This window comes from Rattus norvegicus, chromosome 1, assembly GCF_036323735.1.
Source record: "Rattus norvegicus strain BN/NHsdMcwi chromosome 1, GRCr8, whole genome shotgun sequence".
Lineage (NCBI taxonomy): Eukaryota > Metazoa > Chordata > Mammalia > Rodentia > Muridae > Rattus > Rattus norvegicus.
The window spans coordinates 227423311-227439758 of NC_086019.1; the positions used below are offsets into that span (position 1 = coordinate 227423311).

Genomic DNA, 16448 nt, shown 5'->3' on the forward strand with positions numbered 1-16448 from the left:
ATATCATTAATAATACTCTGCTACACCATATAACAGCCATCTGAGTGGTTTTACCCATCAGCTGATGGAAACAGATGCAGAGACGCACAGCCAAACATTAGGCAAAGCTTAGGGAATCTTGTGAAAGAGTGTGTTGAGGAAGGAAGATTGAAAGCATTGTTGCCTTACTACATGGGGAAATAGAATTCACAACAAAATTCATCAGAAGAGATCAAGAAGGACATCTCATTCTTGTCACATATACAAGTAACCCAGAAAACACTGCAGCCCCAAAATAATATGTACCAAACTCTGGTGCACCAATTCTCATAAAAAAGTATGTTACTGGATTTCAAGACACAGATTAAGCCAAAATTTAGCAGGTGACCTCAATATCCTTCATTCTCCTATAAACACATCATCTGGACAAACAAAATCCCAGAAAGCACCAGAATTTAATAACATATTACAGGAAATGGACCTAACAGTTATGTGTAGAGTATTCTGTCCAAATGACAAAACACACTCATACTATGTAGTAGCCAATGGAAGTTTCTCTAAAATAAACCATATTCTGGGAAACAGATCTGAACAAATACAGAAAAGTTGAAAATCTCCCTCTCTTTCCTCGCACCTCGTAGAGGCAGAAAAAAAAATTGTGGGCTGGCGTGATAGCCTTCTCTGTCCTTTGGAAATTTTGCCTGATTACAGCAGGTGACTATTCATATTCCATATCATCTGACCATAATGCAAAAAAGATTCAACTAAGAGTCACTTATTCAAAGAGCAACGAATTCTTCTCCCACTTCTGATGTGGAATAATAGGCAGCCAAATTCAGCATGCTTATATTCTACTCAGAAAACAAAGAGAAGAGAAATAATTAGTTTGAAACAATTGCTAGGATATATATATATATATATATATATATATATATATATATATATATATATGTGTATATATATATATATGGATGGATATCTGTTTTATTAGCTGTATTTATCAGAAGAATAAACAGAACCCATAAAAGCTAAAGATATGAGTAATCAATAAGACAGCTCTAGTTTTCAAAACCTTTCTTCTCTCTGATCTGAGAGAGTTAAGACTTAAGCATATTTCATGGTCGGCAGCAAAACAGTTATTACCCCTGACTGTACTCTCCCATGTACCAAACTCAGCATTCAGCAAATTCTGACTTGCAGAGCTCACACTCCTGTGAAGAGTAATTCAGCACAAAGAGGTGAAGTCATGTTTAGCCATGTTTCCCAAATTTGTTTTAGTCTTATAATTATATGTATCTAGGTATTCTCTTTTTTTGCATTTGAGCACAGATGTTACTATACTTAGTAGTTCAAGATTTCAGGGACTGGAGATAAGCTTTATTGGTATTTATAGTTATTAACATTCATTTTGAAAATTCAAGCTATGCTGATGTCTTGTATAAAGAACATAAAAACTTTGAAGTGTGCTATCGTTTAAATTTACATTAAATCATTTAAATTAACATTTGTCGTCACTCCTTCCTCCTCATTCTAACTTCTCCTATGTCCCACTTGTTCCCTCTCAAATTCATAACCCCCTTTTTCATTAATTATTATCACATGCACGCACACAGAGCTAAGTCCATTTAATGTTGTAAGAACGTGCATATATTTAGGGTTGACTGCTTGGTGTAGTGGGTTGCCCTGGTGCTGTTTGTATTTTGAGGCTAATCCTGCTTCCTCAAGTAAATCATATACCTAGGTGGTCTCACTGAACCTTCTCCCTATTAAGGTTAGAGTAAATGATTCAGCAGTAGAAGGGAAAGGTAGGGTGGGAGGTCTCAGAGAGGAAGGAAAATAGAGCAGAACCACATGCCTTGGAGAGGCTACAAATAGCAAGGCACCTCAGAGCTGAGGAATAAATTAGTATAGGGATAGATCTGCCCAATCTAGGCATATAGCTGATAAATATAATAATTGATGTGAGTGTTTTTCACATGGGCTTATTGGGGTAAGAAATTGCCACAATGCTTGGGATTGGGGTCCTGACCCTGGAGAAGACTAAAAGTCTCTTACTCAGCAGATGGTAGTTACATACAGCTCTTTTTGTCTACGGGTATGAGATTGCTTCCAGTGTGGAAGGGATGGTCACTGTGCAGATCTTAGTACTGAACTGTAGTTTTGAGACTTTATGGGCGCATCTTCCCAGTCTACTGAAGACACCAACTCATATCTGAAGTTCTGGTTTTGTTTACATTCTTTATATTCTTTCTTTATATTCTTTTTGCTTTCTCACCATGATGTTCCTTGAGATGAATATAGGGTGGTTATTGTAGATCTGTCAACTGGGACTGAGCTCCCCATTGTCTCTTGTCCACTGCATTTTGACCAGTTAGAGAATCCTGAATGGTCTTTGTCTGCTTCAAAAAGAAGGTTCTTTGATGAGGGAAAGAGCTACACTTACTTATATGTAGGTAAAATAATTCCTCTTGCGTTTTAATAATTCTGAAAATATCTTGAACATACAGCTAATACAGTGGTGGTTCTCAAGAGCATTTCCAAATTAAGGTATGTAGTGTCTGACACTTGAGTGTGTGTGTGTGTGTGTGTGTGTGTGTGTGTGTCTGTAGAGGAGTATGGATATATATGTGTATATGCATATACATCTGTATTGGTATACATATGGATGTGTCTGTGTATATATGGATAGAAATTCATGTATATGTATATGTGTATGGACACATGTATGCATGTATGTGTATGTGTTTACATGTATTTATATGTGTGCATGTGCATTCATGCATGTGCACATGTGCATGTATATGTGTGTATATTTCACAAGAAAGACATTGTCTTATTAGGAAGTTGACTTTTTCCCACCACCACATTTCTGTCTTCATACAGAAACATTTTTTAAAAATAACACTCTCTTTCGCCCCAGTATCCTTGTTGACTGGAAGATTTCCAAGTCCAACTCCTTTTTTCTACAATCACAGGTTAAAGGAAAAACAGGACAAAAGCCAAACTATGGTATTCAGGATACTTTTCTACTGTTATGTCCCTTGGTCTCCAGGACAAGTCAGCTGGCAATGCTTGCTTCCCTTAGTCTGAGCCTTTCGAATTCCCTTTATCAACCTTTCTTTGGCAGTCTACCAGGCATTGTTATAGTGCCAGCCTTCTCTGCAACTGTCTTGGAAAGCTATGAAGGCACACTCTGTCTCTGTCAGAGTGGGGTGAACTATGGCCGAGGACAAGGGATGAAAAGTGACACTTAACTCCTTAGGAAAGAAGGCATGTAAGAACAAACAGGGTGGCAGTGTCTGCTCTGGTTCAAAAACCTAGACACATACATCAGATCTGTCTTGTGAACAGTTAAATAATCCCAACATCCACAAAGGCCATCTAAATCTAGTCCTCTAGGATCGGATGTATGTTAATACCTTCACAATGTGAGAGGACATTCCAGGTGGAAGAATTTCTTAAAGGAAAAGCAACTTCAAAGGCTGACCATAAGCTTTAAAGGACCCGCCCAGCCTGACTTTCAAAAACTTGAGCCCAGAAATGTCACCTGTCTCACTGGGGAAACTGGAGAAGCCATCTAAAGGCAGAGACTTTTGGCAAAGCTGAGTATGTCCTAAGAAACTGGAACCATCTCTCTCCCAGCAGACACAGAGCCCAGAACTGGCCTGGGGGAACAGCCAAAAGAGAACATCCAGGCCTGAAAGACAAGCTGAGGGGTGGATAGAACGGTGTGGGGAGGAGTCTAGTGCTGGCTGGGGAATTTGGAAGCAGGAAAGAGGTACAGAGTGGACTTTACAACCAGAATGAAGCTGGGAAATGCCCCCATAAAAGAAGCCAAAGACAGGTATGATATCTGGAGAAAAGAATTGGGAGCAAGGGAGAGGTTTAACTGACTACAGTGTCAAGAAGGAGAAAGAGGACTTTGCTGTCTTCCTGTCAGGGCAGCTGGAACTTACATAATGGGCGTTTTTTTTTCTTTTCGAAGGTTGGAGTTTGGGGTTTGGTGTGTAATTGAAGTTTCAAAGTCAACATCTAATGCCTCCAAATGATCTTTAGTAGCTAAAACACTCTCACACAGAAAAGAAAGCAAGTCTTCAAGATGAATGTGAAGTTGACAGGTCACTGTACTGGTTCAGCTTTAGATCCTGTTCTACCTGGTCATAGTTTTAAACTTCATAGATCCCTACATATCTAATCGCTTTAAGTTAATCATTCAAAAGTTCTGAGTAGGGTTTACAGACCCACGAAGTTTGTGACCAACTGCCGGAAGCTTTCACAACTGCCACGGTATCCTTGTCATATTTTACTAAAGAAAAAAATTTCACCCCTAATTTTTTTCAGTTAAGTTTCTTCTGATACAATTCACTCAACAGCAAATTGACTGATGTATATTAAAGTGACATGTCAAGCAGACAGTTACTTATATTGATAGTCCATTTGTGATTGCCCAAAGAAGTAAAGTTTGTTAGGAGAAGGCAATGAGAATTGCCTTGTATTCCCTTTGTTTAAGAAGAACACAAATTCTTCAGTAAAAATTGTGGCAAATAAGGTATATTTTAACAGTTGAAAGGTATAGGATGATGTATGCATGAAGCTGTGGGATTGAAGCCAAACCTTGAGTGGAAACTCCCAGGAAATTGCTGGAAAAGCAATCGCTCCCAGGAAAAGATTCCAAGGGCATAGGAAGTCTGCTATGGAAAGAAGCACATGGTGAGCAGAGTCCACAAATGGGAGAATCTCTATGGGTTTCAGACTGCCTAGACTCATGAATAAGGCTTGCCAAAACTTTAAAAAACGTACAATGCTGCCTCTCGTATTTCTTGTTTGTCAGACATCTAACAACAGGGTCTCATGCTTGCCCTAATGGGTTTCAGTTTTGCTTTGCCCCATTCCACATTTCTAGGCCCCTTCTCATCACTTCAGAGTAGCAACTTTTCCCCTGTCATAGATATGTACGCTGGAAGCAGGTACCTTGCTGTTTTCAATTTTACATTGCTCCTTAGCTAAGGGCTTGTTGTAGGTCTCAGAATAGACTACAGACTTGGAATCTTGAAAAATGATAAAACTGTTAAGATGTTAGAAGCTCCTTAATGTTGACTGGATGCATTTTTTTCACTGTAAAATGTATATGAGTATAAGGTGTGATGGCAGAATTGTGTCATTTGTATATGATGTACCTTCAACCAAAAGGCTCATATGCCAAAGGTATAACTCATAATGAAACAATGATTAGAGTTGGTGACTTGAGAAAAACGACAGCATCTTGCAGTATTTACCCCAGGCAATAAAACTAAAACTGACAACATATCAAAAATACCACTTGCTACAAAATTATCCAGAAAACTTTTTTGAAAGAATGATATTTTATTTTGAGTTTTTAAGAGTTGAGAGGAAGCTTTGAAAAAAAGTGATATTTAAAATATATTGGACATAGGGATGTGGGTCTACTAAACAAGAATATGAATGAAAAGATGCAAAAGAAACACTTGAAAAGATGAGGAGGATTAAAATAATTTCATAATTAATAAATGAGATATAAGTAGTAGGGTATACGCCATAAAAATGGACTCTTCATGACCTGAGACCCCAGAATGATCTGCCAGTCTTCAGCCCCTCCTATGTCCCCTCGGCCCTGGAAATTTCACCATTGGCAAACTTTCCATGTTTGTGCTTTCTGTTCCCACCTGCCATTTCGTTATTCTGTGTGATCTTCACAAAATATTTCCCAAACCATAGCACTAGTTCTCTATATTCATTATCTTTGTTCTCAGAAATCATTTCTTAACTTTATCTGTATTCATTTTATGCTGAATTTATTCCCATGCCATGAGTTTTTGTTTCTTTGGTTTCTTCTGGGATATCTTTTTCTTCTGTGCGACCTCCTCTTCCGGCTTTGGAACAATTGTTCCTTCTCAGTGAGGAGCATCTCAGTGTGGCGGAGGAGCTCACGTATGGGTCAATCCGGCCATGAGCGCTGTAGGTTCGTCGGCGCCATCTTAGGTGCCTTGCTCACCCGCATGTTCGATGACAGAGAATCCACGTCTAAACCCTTAAGTTCAGCATTACTCTCTGCATTTTTAAGCATGTGCAGCAAAAATTCAGTACTTATTTGGCCACCGTCTCTGTGTCCAATTCCACTGTTTGACCTGGGCGCACCTACCGACTCCACCATTATACCACCATAATGGCACACACTGCTTCTTTAAAGTGACATCCTTCAGATACTTGGTGGCTTTGCGGACATGCATACCCTTGATGGCCTGGGCAGTTTCCTGGGTGTTCTGAAAGTGAAACAAAGGTTTGAACCTCTTGACTTGCATGATTTTGTGGCATTTTCTGGGTCAAGAGAGTAGCGAACCATCTTCACAGGTCACCTCTGGTCGCTTACAGGAAGAGCTTCAGAAATCAATAATTATAAGAACAATGGAGTTTAAATTGTTTACATATTGGAGTTTATATTTTCAATTTGACAGAATGCCTAATGGTGAGTGACTATTTCCATTGTCACTGAACTCCTGTGACATGGGGGGTTATGTTTCTGCCACTCTTTAGGATTCCTTTTGATCACTGTATAGTTATAGTGTCTTAAACCAAGGCATCTATATAACTAAAACAGGAAAAAAGATGAAAGCCACATATGTGATTTCTACAGTTCAAGAAGTAAGATTTCCTAGAAGTCACCCATATGCTTCTGCTTAAATCTCATTGCAGTCACAGATGGGAGGCTTCAGCTTGCCCTACTGCCATTGCAAACAGGAAAGGCTCAGTGAGTAAGAAGGCTGGGTATGTTGACAGTGTCAATAGCTAATACCCTCATTGGACTTTCTGTCTGAGGTCTTGTCTCCACAGCCGGCTCCGGCTCTGATGGTCATCATCTTTCAGATGATGGCACTGGTGGCACTGCTGCATTAACTTTGCACATCAGCGTTCAGTACCCTTTGTGACACTTTTGACTTTCCAGACTCGGTAGACAAAGTGACGTTTTAAGGTTTGGTGGCAGGTGCTTTGATTGTCTCTTCTTGTTAGTCACTATGGACGTAGAATCCTGTCCCAAATTTTCAGTTTTCAAGTGCAGTATGTTAGCTGGTCCCAGCAGAGGCAGGTGGATCTGCATATGTTGGAGGCCAGCCTGGTCTACAGAATGAGTTCCACGATAGCCAGGGATATACAGAGAAACCCTTTCTCAAAACAAAACAAAACAAATCAGATCCGAACAGAACACAAACAACAACAGTAGCCACAGGTGTGGTATCTTATTTTCTATTCCTTTTACCTAGTGCATCCCTTTCAATTTACACTGTGTATCCAAATATTCCCATGCAACCTTTAAAACACATTTCCTTCAGTGAACCTGACTGTGCTTGCTCCCTTTCTTTAATCCCTGATTTCGGGGTGGTTACTATGGTTTCTACCTCAGCTCCACTCTTTCTGGTCCATATATGCATCTTACCAGCTGCTGGGAATTTCTCCTGCTGAACACTGTCAAATGCATTTCCTGATAACTTTGTCCTTGGTTTCTGAACAGTTCTTCCATCCAGACTCTTCTCCTTGTTATTTGGCTAAATCAGATGTACAAAATCTCAGCCTAGGGAAGTTCACAGGACCTGGCAGATGGTACTGTCCCTGTTTCAACTCCAAGGCGCTGTGGATCCAGACCCTCTGTGGAATTTGCTCCTCTTACTTCACACATTCATCTTCTGGGACTTCTAGGCAAACTGCCCGTATAGATTTTTAATTCAGAATCTGTTTCTAGGAGACTCGACTACAAGTCAGCTGATATCTGTAACAAGCAGTCTCATCTGGTCAGTGTTGGCCTTTTAGAGATATTGGTAGTGGATTGTGGCAGCCAGTTTTTGCTATGCAAGTCTGGATTCTTAGCATACCAGACCATTGAGCCATGCTTTAAAATTGGAGAAATTCTCCTAGAGACTGCTATCACAAAGAAGAACTTTCCTCTCCAAAATAGAAACTATTGTTATTCAGCTTTCCTTGTTAAAATGGCTGTCCTAAGGCCACAACTCCGGACACCAATGCCTACATTAATACAGGAGACCTATTGTGGTTTTTATCACTTCTATACTTATACATATGCATACAGAAGCACACCGCACACTCCAATGTAATATGCAGTGCTGTGCTGTAGTTAACTGTGACTATATTATTAGTAATATATTACTAGGAGGTAGTAATATATCCCAGGCACACTGGAACATTCTAGAAAAGCATCTTAAATCATTGCCGATTTTTAAAGTTAAAGGAGCCCTGTTTTTAACCATGGATGATATCTTTGCCATATTACCAACCAAAAGAGAAGATGCCGTACCCTACACATGAGAAGAAATACTCTGATTAAATTAAATGTACACCGAAGCATGCATATATTCACAGAGATGATGACATCTAAACCTCATAGACACCCATTTTCTATTTAAATGTTCACATTTTTGTAATGATTACAAGTGCTTATCACTTCATTAATAAAAGTGTTAACCTAATTGAATATTAAGTCATGGTTTTACAAATGAAAAGCTACTATTTTCTTCACTTCTATATTTCCATATTTATTTATTTAACCTTATTATATTTATGTTTACCTATTTCCTTATTATATTATCCTTCTTATTTATTTATCCTTCTGTTATCACCGATATTCTAAAGGCTAAAGTTCACCTCGTCATTTCTTGAATATTCATTCCTGGAAGTACAGCTTAAATCACAATGGTTTTTATCTCCATCCAGATAACATTTGGTCTGTGGCATATTCTTTGCTGTATTAAATAACAAGCCTCTAAAATCTTTCTTATGTCTAAAACTTAAAAAGTCTTCATTTTCCCAAAGAATTTTTCAGGTACTACATAATATGTGTTGTTTTGTAAGTTTTATATTGCTAGTGTCGAAAAATTTAATATATGTATCAAAAGTGAAGACAGAAGGGGGAAAAAAGAAAATCTCAGTGAGTCCCAAAGTCCAGAGTGTTTGCATATGTTAAGAATAATAAGCTATGTCCAGAAAGTCAGTTTGTTTGACTTCTGTGGTACATTGTTTTGTTTTTAATCCTTTTATTAAAAATAGCCTTTCCCCCTTACATAATCTAGCCTAATTATAGTTCCCCTTCCACTACTCCGTCCAGTTGCTCCCCACTTCCCCTCCCTTCTGGATCCACCCCCTTTCTATCTCTTATTACAAACACGTCTAAGTTATAATAATAAAATAAAATAGAATGAGATAAAAACTAGCACATTGGAAATAGGACAAATCAAGTAAACAGAAGTAAAAGAGTTCAAGAGACGGCACAAGAAATAGATATAGATGAAGAGACCCACTGAGTCTCACATGCAGGAATCCCATAGTCACTAAACTAGAAGCCATAATATATACCCAGAGGATCAGTGTGTGTGTGTGTGTGTGTGTGTGTGTGTGTGTGTGTGTGTGTGTGTGTGTGTGAGAGAGAGAGAGAGAGAGAGAGAGAGAGAGAGAGAGAGAGATTAAAAAGCGGGTGTTTTAAGGCCTTGACATGACATTATGAGACAGGAAAATCTCCCAAAGTGCCACTGGGTTAATTTTCTATTGGCTATCTACTGATCATACATCCTACCTTCAGGAATGGGTTGTTTCCCCAGCGAGATCCCCTGTGGAAACTAAAATTTAACTTTCATGTAGTTAACAACTGGAGAGTGCTTTCGGGTTGAGGATGGGGTCATGTGTTCACTTCTCCTTTCAGCTCTAGAACCCCGTCTGGTGCAGACCCCTTCGGGCTCTGAGCATGCTGCCTCAGACTCTGTGAGTTCCTGTGTCTGTGGATCCTGTTGATTCAGAGGGCCTTATTTTGTCCTCCATTCCTTCTAGCTCTTATGTTCTTTCCTATATCCTCTTCTCTAAAATTCCCTGATGCCTTCAGAGAGAGATTTGATGGAGATATCCCATTTGCATTTTATGGGTGTAGGTTACTCCTATCAACTGCAAGAGGAAACTTCTAGGATGATGTCTGAGTAAGGCACTGAACTATGACTATAGCAATATGTACTAAGGACTCATTTTACGGTGATGGATGTTCCTCTGTAAAAGAGTACTAGCATTTCTTACAGGTATGATATCATGCAAACCTGATGTTTTATGGCCGGGTTGGTATTTATAATCCTTTGGTAGCATGGAGAGTATCTTTATGTACCAAAATGTTAGCACATAGGGGTAAAGGCTCTACGTAAACACCAGATAGATTTCTCCATCTTCAATGAACGTGTAGGTATTGTCTTCAGCCATGTGTCCTTGCCGTCAGTTTGTGAGAGCAACCTAATTCCTTGACAACAACCTGGGCATTTGGGGGATTCCCTTTGGCCAAAAACTCAATTAGATGCAACACAGTCCATTTGGTGACAAGAAATGGCCAGTTGATGTTCTGTCTCCACCATTGTTTGGCAATATCATTCAGTTTCCCTTCATATATGTATACATTTTATGAAGCTTCTACATATGAGGTTTCCATACAATCCCTCAATTTTCCTCAATTTTAGCAGTCTCTCTATGTATTTTCTTCCTCATCTACATCTTCCCTCTCCCTCCTGACTTGATTCTGCCTTTCTAGCCACCCACTGTCTGCACATAAGTATCTATTCTATTTTCTTTTCCTAAGGAGATCTACCTGAACTCTCACAGTAACCCAAGTCCCTTACTCAATTCCTTAGCCGTCTTTGTTCTATAGACTACAGCTTGGTGGTTATTGATTGGAGAAATAATATCTACTATAAGTGTTTTCATGTCATACTTGTCTTTCTGGATTTGGGTTACCTCAGGATGACTTTTGCTCATTCTATATATTTTATCTGAGAATTCGATGATTTAATTTTTAGATCTCTGTCTATTATTCCATTCTGCAAATGTACCACCTTTTCGCTTTCCATTCAACTCTTGAAGGGCATCTAGGTTGTTTTCAATTTCTGAATTTTGTGAATAGAATGACAGTGAACAGGTTTGAACAAACATCTTTTTGGTTGGATAAAACAACCTTTGGGTGTATGCCCTAGAGTGGTATAAAGGGGTCTGGAAGCAGACCAATTTCCACCTCACTAAAGAACCTTCACATTGATCCACTGCTAAGAGTTTGCACTCTTACCATCAGTCAATGAGTGTTCCCATTACTTCACATCCTCAACAGCATGATTTAATATTTGTTTTATTGATAATAGCAACTCGGATAGGTTTTAGATTAAGTCTCAAATATTTTTTATTTAAATTTCTCTGATAGCTAAGAATGTTGAACATTTCTTTAAGTGTAGTGTTTCTCAGCCACTTGGGGTTTCTCTTTAGACAATTTTCTGTCTAGACATGTAATTTCATTTTTTAACTGAGGTATTTGTTCTTTTGTTATCCGGTGTTTGAGTTCTTTATCTATTTTGAATACTAGACCTCTATTTAGTGCGGAATTGGTAAACATATTTTCCCATGCTGTAGCCTTGTCTATGATCTATGATCATAGGAGAACTTCCATATCTTCTTCTGTCTTCATCAATGTCTTTCTTTAATAACTTGGCCTTTTTATTATACAAGTCTTTTACTTGCTTGGTTAGAAATACCTCCATGAAATTTTCTATCATTTGAGGATATGGTGAAAGATGTTTCTTAGTCCTCGTGTCATTTGAATATAGGAGGGTTGTTGATTCCTGTGAGTTAATTTTGCATCTTGCAGCTATGCAGGAGGCATTTATCAGCTGTAGAATTTTTCCAGTGGATTTTTTGGATTACTTATATATATATTATCATATTACCTGAGAATAAAGATATTTTGACTTTTTCCTTTCCAATGTACATGCCCTTGAGCTCTTGTGTGTGTGTGTGTGTGTGTGTGTGTGTGTGTGTGTGTGTGTGCGTGTGTTCCTTTGAGCAATTGCCTTATTTCTCTAAGACTTCAAGTACTGTATTGACTAGGCATGAAGAGAGCAGACAAACTTGTCTTTTCCCTGATTTTAGTGGAAAGGCTTGGAGTGAGTTTCTCCCTATGAAAGTTGATGCTAGCAATGTGCTTGCTGTAAACTGGCTTTATTATGTTATTAATTTTTGAGAATTTCAAACAATGCATCTTGATCATATTTTGCTATTGCTCCCTCTGCCTCCAAGATCTAATTCATTTCTTTTCCTAATGATGTTTGTTTTGAGTTGAATGAACTGGAATTTTACACAAGTTTTAATTTGTACTTAACTGATGAATGCTAACATTTTAAAGTATTTATTGGCCATTATATTTCTTCTTTTCAGAACAGGCTACTCTGTTTTATAGTTCATTTTTTTGATTGAACAACTGTAGAACTTTTAATTTAATTTTGAAGTCTTTCTTATATGGTGTTGTTAATCCCATGTCTGCTGTGTTGCTAACAAAGTTTCTTTTTCCCATTCTGTTGATTATCTTGTTAATGGCTGTTTCCTTTGCTATACAGTTGTACATACATGTCTTGGTTTCCTGTAATCCCATTTGTCAATTATTAGGATTATCTCCTGTGCTAGAAACCTACTCAAGAGATTGTTGTCTGTGACTATATTGTAAGGTATTTTCCTCCAAAAGTTTCCAAGTTTCAGATTGTCACACAAGTCTTTGATCCATTTTAAACTGGTGTTCTTCAGACTAAGAGATATGAATCTAGTTTTATCTTCTAATTTGTGAATCCGGTCTTGCTAAGACTATTAACAAGGCTCACTTTTCTTCAATGTTTATATTTATATCACCATTGAAGTCTAGTTGGCTAATTTAATGAGTTTGTTTACAGGTCCACAATGCTATTCTGCTTAGCCTGTGCTTGCATTTGTACAATGCACTGTTTGTTATTATGTTCTCTAATATAATGTGAGACTGAGTATCTGAATGTCTTTAGCATTGTTCTTTCTAGTAAATATTGCTTTAGATATTAGGAATCTCATGCTTGCAGGTTAATTTTGCCTATCTTTTCCGTGAGGATTGTCATTGGGATTTTGATTAGATTGCTTTGAATATGTGCATTATTTTTGGTAATATGGCTATTTTTACAATATTCAGTTTAGTGGTCAATGAACATTTTGGAGGAGGTATGATATTTTATCGTCTAATATATTCATTAGTTTATTTCTGAGACTCGTGGTTACTTGTTTAGGTTTTTTCTGTATTTTGATGCTATTGTCAATTCTTTGTTTCTAATTATACTTGACATATGTTTATTACTGTTATGTATGTAGGAAAACTCTGATTCCTATAAAATGATTTTATGGTTTTTTTTGTTCTCTAGTCTAGAATTTCTCTGATGAAGCCTGTAGGGTCTTTGAAGAATAGGATATATCACCTCCAAGTAGTGATAACACCAGTTCTTCCTTGTCTGTGTGCTCTTTCTTTCCTATTGTCTTATTACTCACCTAAAATTTCAAGCACTATGCTGAGTAACATTGGAAAGAATAAGTATTTTTTTCTCTTTCCTGGTTCATAAAAAATACTTTCTGTCTAACTTATTTACTATAAAGTTATTACATGTCTGCCATATATTACTTCTATTATGTTAAAAGTATGTGGCATCTATATCTAGTTTCTTAGGAACTTTTATTGTAAAGGAATTTTAAACTTTGTCAAATTCCTGTTCTGCATTGACTGAGATGGCCAAGTGATTTCTTATTGTGAGTATATTTACATAGTGAAATAAAATTCTCGATTTCTGTATGTTAAACCATCTACGAATTCTTTAAATGAAACCAATTTGGTCATGATGTATGATTATTTTTACTGTACTTGTGTACAGATTTATTTATTTTTATTTTATGTGCGTGAATGTTTTCTCTGCATATCTTTATGTAGGCCACATACATGCATGGTGCCTCTGTAGACCAGAATAGGGAATCAGATTCCTTGCAACTGAAGGTATGGATGACTGTAGGCTGCAATGTGAGTGCTAGGATTTGAACCCAAGTTCTATGCAAAAGCAGTGAATGTTTTAACCAGGAATGAGTCCTTCTTCATATACTGCTGATCTTGACTTGAAAGAATTTTATTGAGAATTCTAATGCACAGTTTTCTTTCTATGTTTTATCTTTATCTGTTTTTTCTTAATTTCAAAATAATACTTGGCCATAGAATGAATTTTGTAGTCCTATTTTGTAGAACACCTTAAGGAAAATTAATAAGAATTCTCCATGAAAGATTTTATAGAATTCCTCTGACAATCCATCTGGTCATTGGAGTTTTATATGCTGTGATGCTTTTCATTAGTTATTTAGTGTCATTGACATTTATGGATAGTTACTTACATTCTTTTGGTTTAATTCTGGTAGGTAATATATATCTAGAAATGTATTCATCTCCTCTAATTTTATAGGCATCTGAAATTTAGAATTTTAAGTATTCCCTTTTTTATTGGATATTTTTTATTTACATTTCAAATGTTACTCCCTTTCCTGGCTTTCCATCCATAACCCCCCATCTCATCTCCCCTCCCTCTTCTATGACGGTGTTCCCCCTCCGCAATCACCCACCTGTCTCCCCACCCTGACATTCCCCTACACTGAGGGGGGGGGTGTCAAACCTTGGCAGGATCAAGGACTTCACCTCCCATTGGTGATCAACAAGGTCATCCTCTGCTACATATGCAGGTAGAGTTATGGGTCTGTCCATGTGTACTCTTTGGGTAGTGGCTTAACCCCTGAGAGCTCTGGTTGGTTGTTATTGTTGTTCTTATGGGGTTGAAGCCCCCTCAGTTCCTTCAATCCTTTCTCTAACTCCTCCAATGGGGACCCCATTCTCAGTTCAATGGTTTGCTGCTAGTATTTGCATCTGTATTTGTCATGATCTGGCTGAGCCTCTCAGGAGATAGCTATATCAGGCTCATGCACTTCTTGGCTTCAGGAATATTGTCTGGGTTTTGTAAATAAATATATATATATATATATATATATATATATATATATATATATATATATATATATATGCTAGATTCTCAGGTGGGGCAGGCTCTGAATGGCCATTTCTTCAGTCTCTACTCCAAACTTTGTCTCTGTATTTCCTCCTATGAATATTTGTGTTCCCCCTTTTAAGAAGAATTGAAATATTTCCACTTCCAAAGTATTCCTTAATGACTCATATTTAACTGCAATCCACAGTGATCCACAGCTTTCCACCATTAGCTTTGTTAATTTGAGTTTTTCTTTTACTTGATTATTTAAAGAATTTTTAAAACTTAAATTTTTTCAACAAAGCTACTATTGTATTGTTTCAGTCTATTGATCTTCTAGTCTAACTTTAATTCTTTTCCTTCATTTTATTTATTTTTTAAATTTCATTTTTCTTGGATATTTTATGTTTTTACACCTCACATGTTATCCCTTTCCCCCCTCCACCATAGCCATTCCCTCTGCTTCTATGAGAATGCTCCCACTCCCACTCACCCACTCTCATCCCAATGCCCTGGCATTCCCCTACTTTGGGGAAATGAGCCTTCACAGGACCAAGGGCCTTTCCTCTTATTGATGCTGGATAATGCCATCCTCTGCTACATATGTGGCTGGAGTCATGGGTCTCTCCATGTGTACTCATTGGCTGGTGGTTTAGTCCCTGAGAGCTCTGGAAGTGGGTGTGGGGGTCTGGTTGCTTGATATTGTTCTTCCTATGGGATTATAAACTCCTTCAGCTCCATCAGTCCTTTCCCTAACTCCTCCTTTGGGGTTTCTGTGCTCAGCCCAATGGTTAGCTGCAAGCATCTTCATCTGTTTCAATAAGACTCTGGCAGTGCCTCTCAGGAGACACCCATAACTGGCTCCTGTCAGCAAGCACTTCTTGGCATCAGCAATAGTGACTGGTTTGGTGACTGTATATGGGATGGATCCTCAGGTGTGTCAGTCTCTGGATAACCATTTCTTCAGTCCCCATTCCACTCTTTGTTCCTGTATTTCCTCCCCAAAGTATTTTTTTCTCCTTTCTAAGAAAGAATGAAGCATCCACATTTTGGTCTTCCCTCTTCTTGAACTTTATGTGGTCTGTGAATTTTTTCTTAGGTACATATTCTTCTCCTTTATTATCTTTAGTATTTCTTGTTGTCTGTTCTAGGGTTTAGATTGTTCTTGCTTACTAGGTCCTTAAGGGGCACAATTAGGTCACTGAAGTCTTTCTTTCTTTCTCTTTCTTTCTTTCTTTCTCTCTCTCTCTCTCTCTCTCTCTCTCTCTCTCTCTCTCTCTTCCTTCCTTCCTTCCTTTCTTTTCTTCTTTCTTGCACTCCTTTCCCCCCAATATTCCCTCTGGAATTCCCCTATCTCTCCCTCCTTCCTCCTGCCTCTATGAGAGTATTCCCCTACCCACAGATCTACTCCCTCCCATCTCCTCTTCCTGGCATTCCTCTACACAGGAGGCAGGGGCGGGGCATAGAGCCTTCACAGGGTCAAGGAACTCTCCTCTCATTGATGCCGGATAAGGCCATCATCTGCTATATATGCAGGTGGTGCCATGGGTCCCTCCATGTGTACTCTTTGGTTGA

The 16448-nt window shown here is 38.1% G+C and overlaps 1 protein-coding gene across 6 annotated transcripts in view; it reads left to right on the top strand.

The window, feature by feature from the left end:
- The first annotated feature begins 3628 nt into the window (after positions 1-3628).
- Positions 3629-16448, top strand: part of Aldh1a1 (aldehyde dehydrogenase 1 family, member A1) — a 152559-nt gene continuing 139739 nt past the window's right edge. For 2 of the 6 annotated variants that reach the window (XM_039093858.2, XM_039093931.2), the window contains exon 1: positions 3629-3823. The gene's annotated coding sequence lies outside the window, so the exon portion shown is untranslated. The remainder of the gene's footprint in view (positions 3824-16448) is intronic. The other 4 variants (XM_063279927.1, XM_063279950.1, XM_039093900.2 and 1 more) reach the window with 3 other exon arrangements.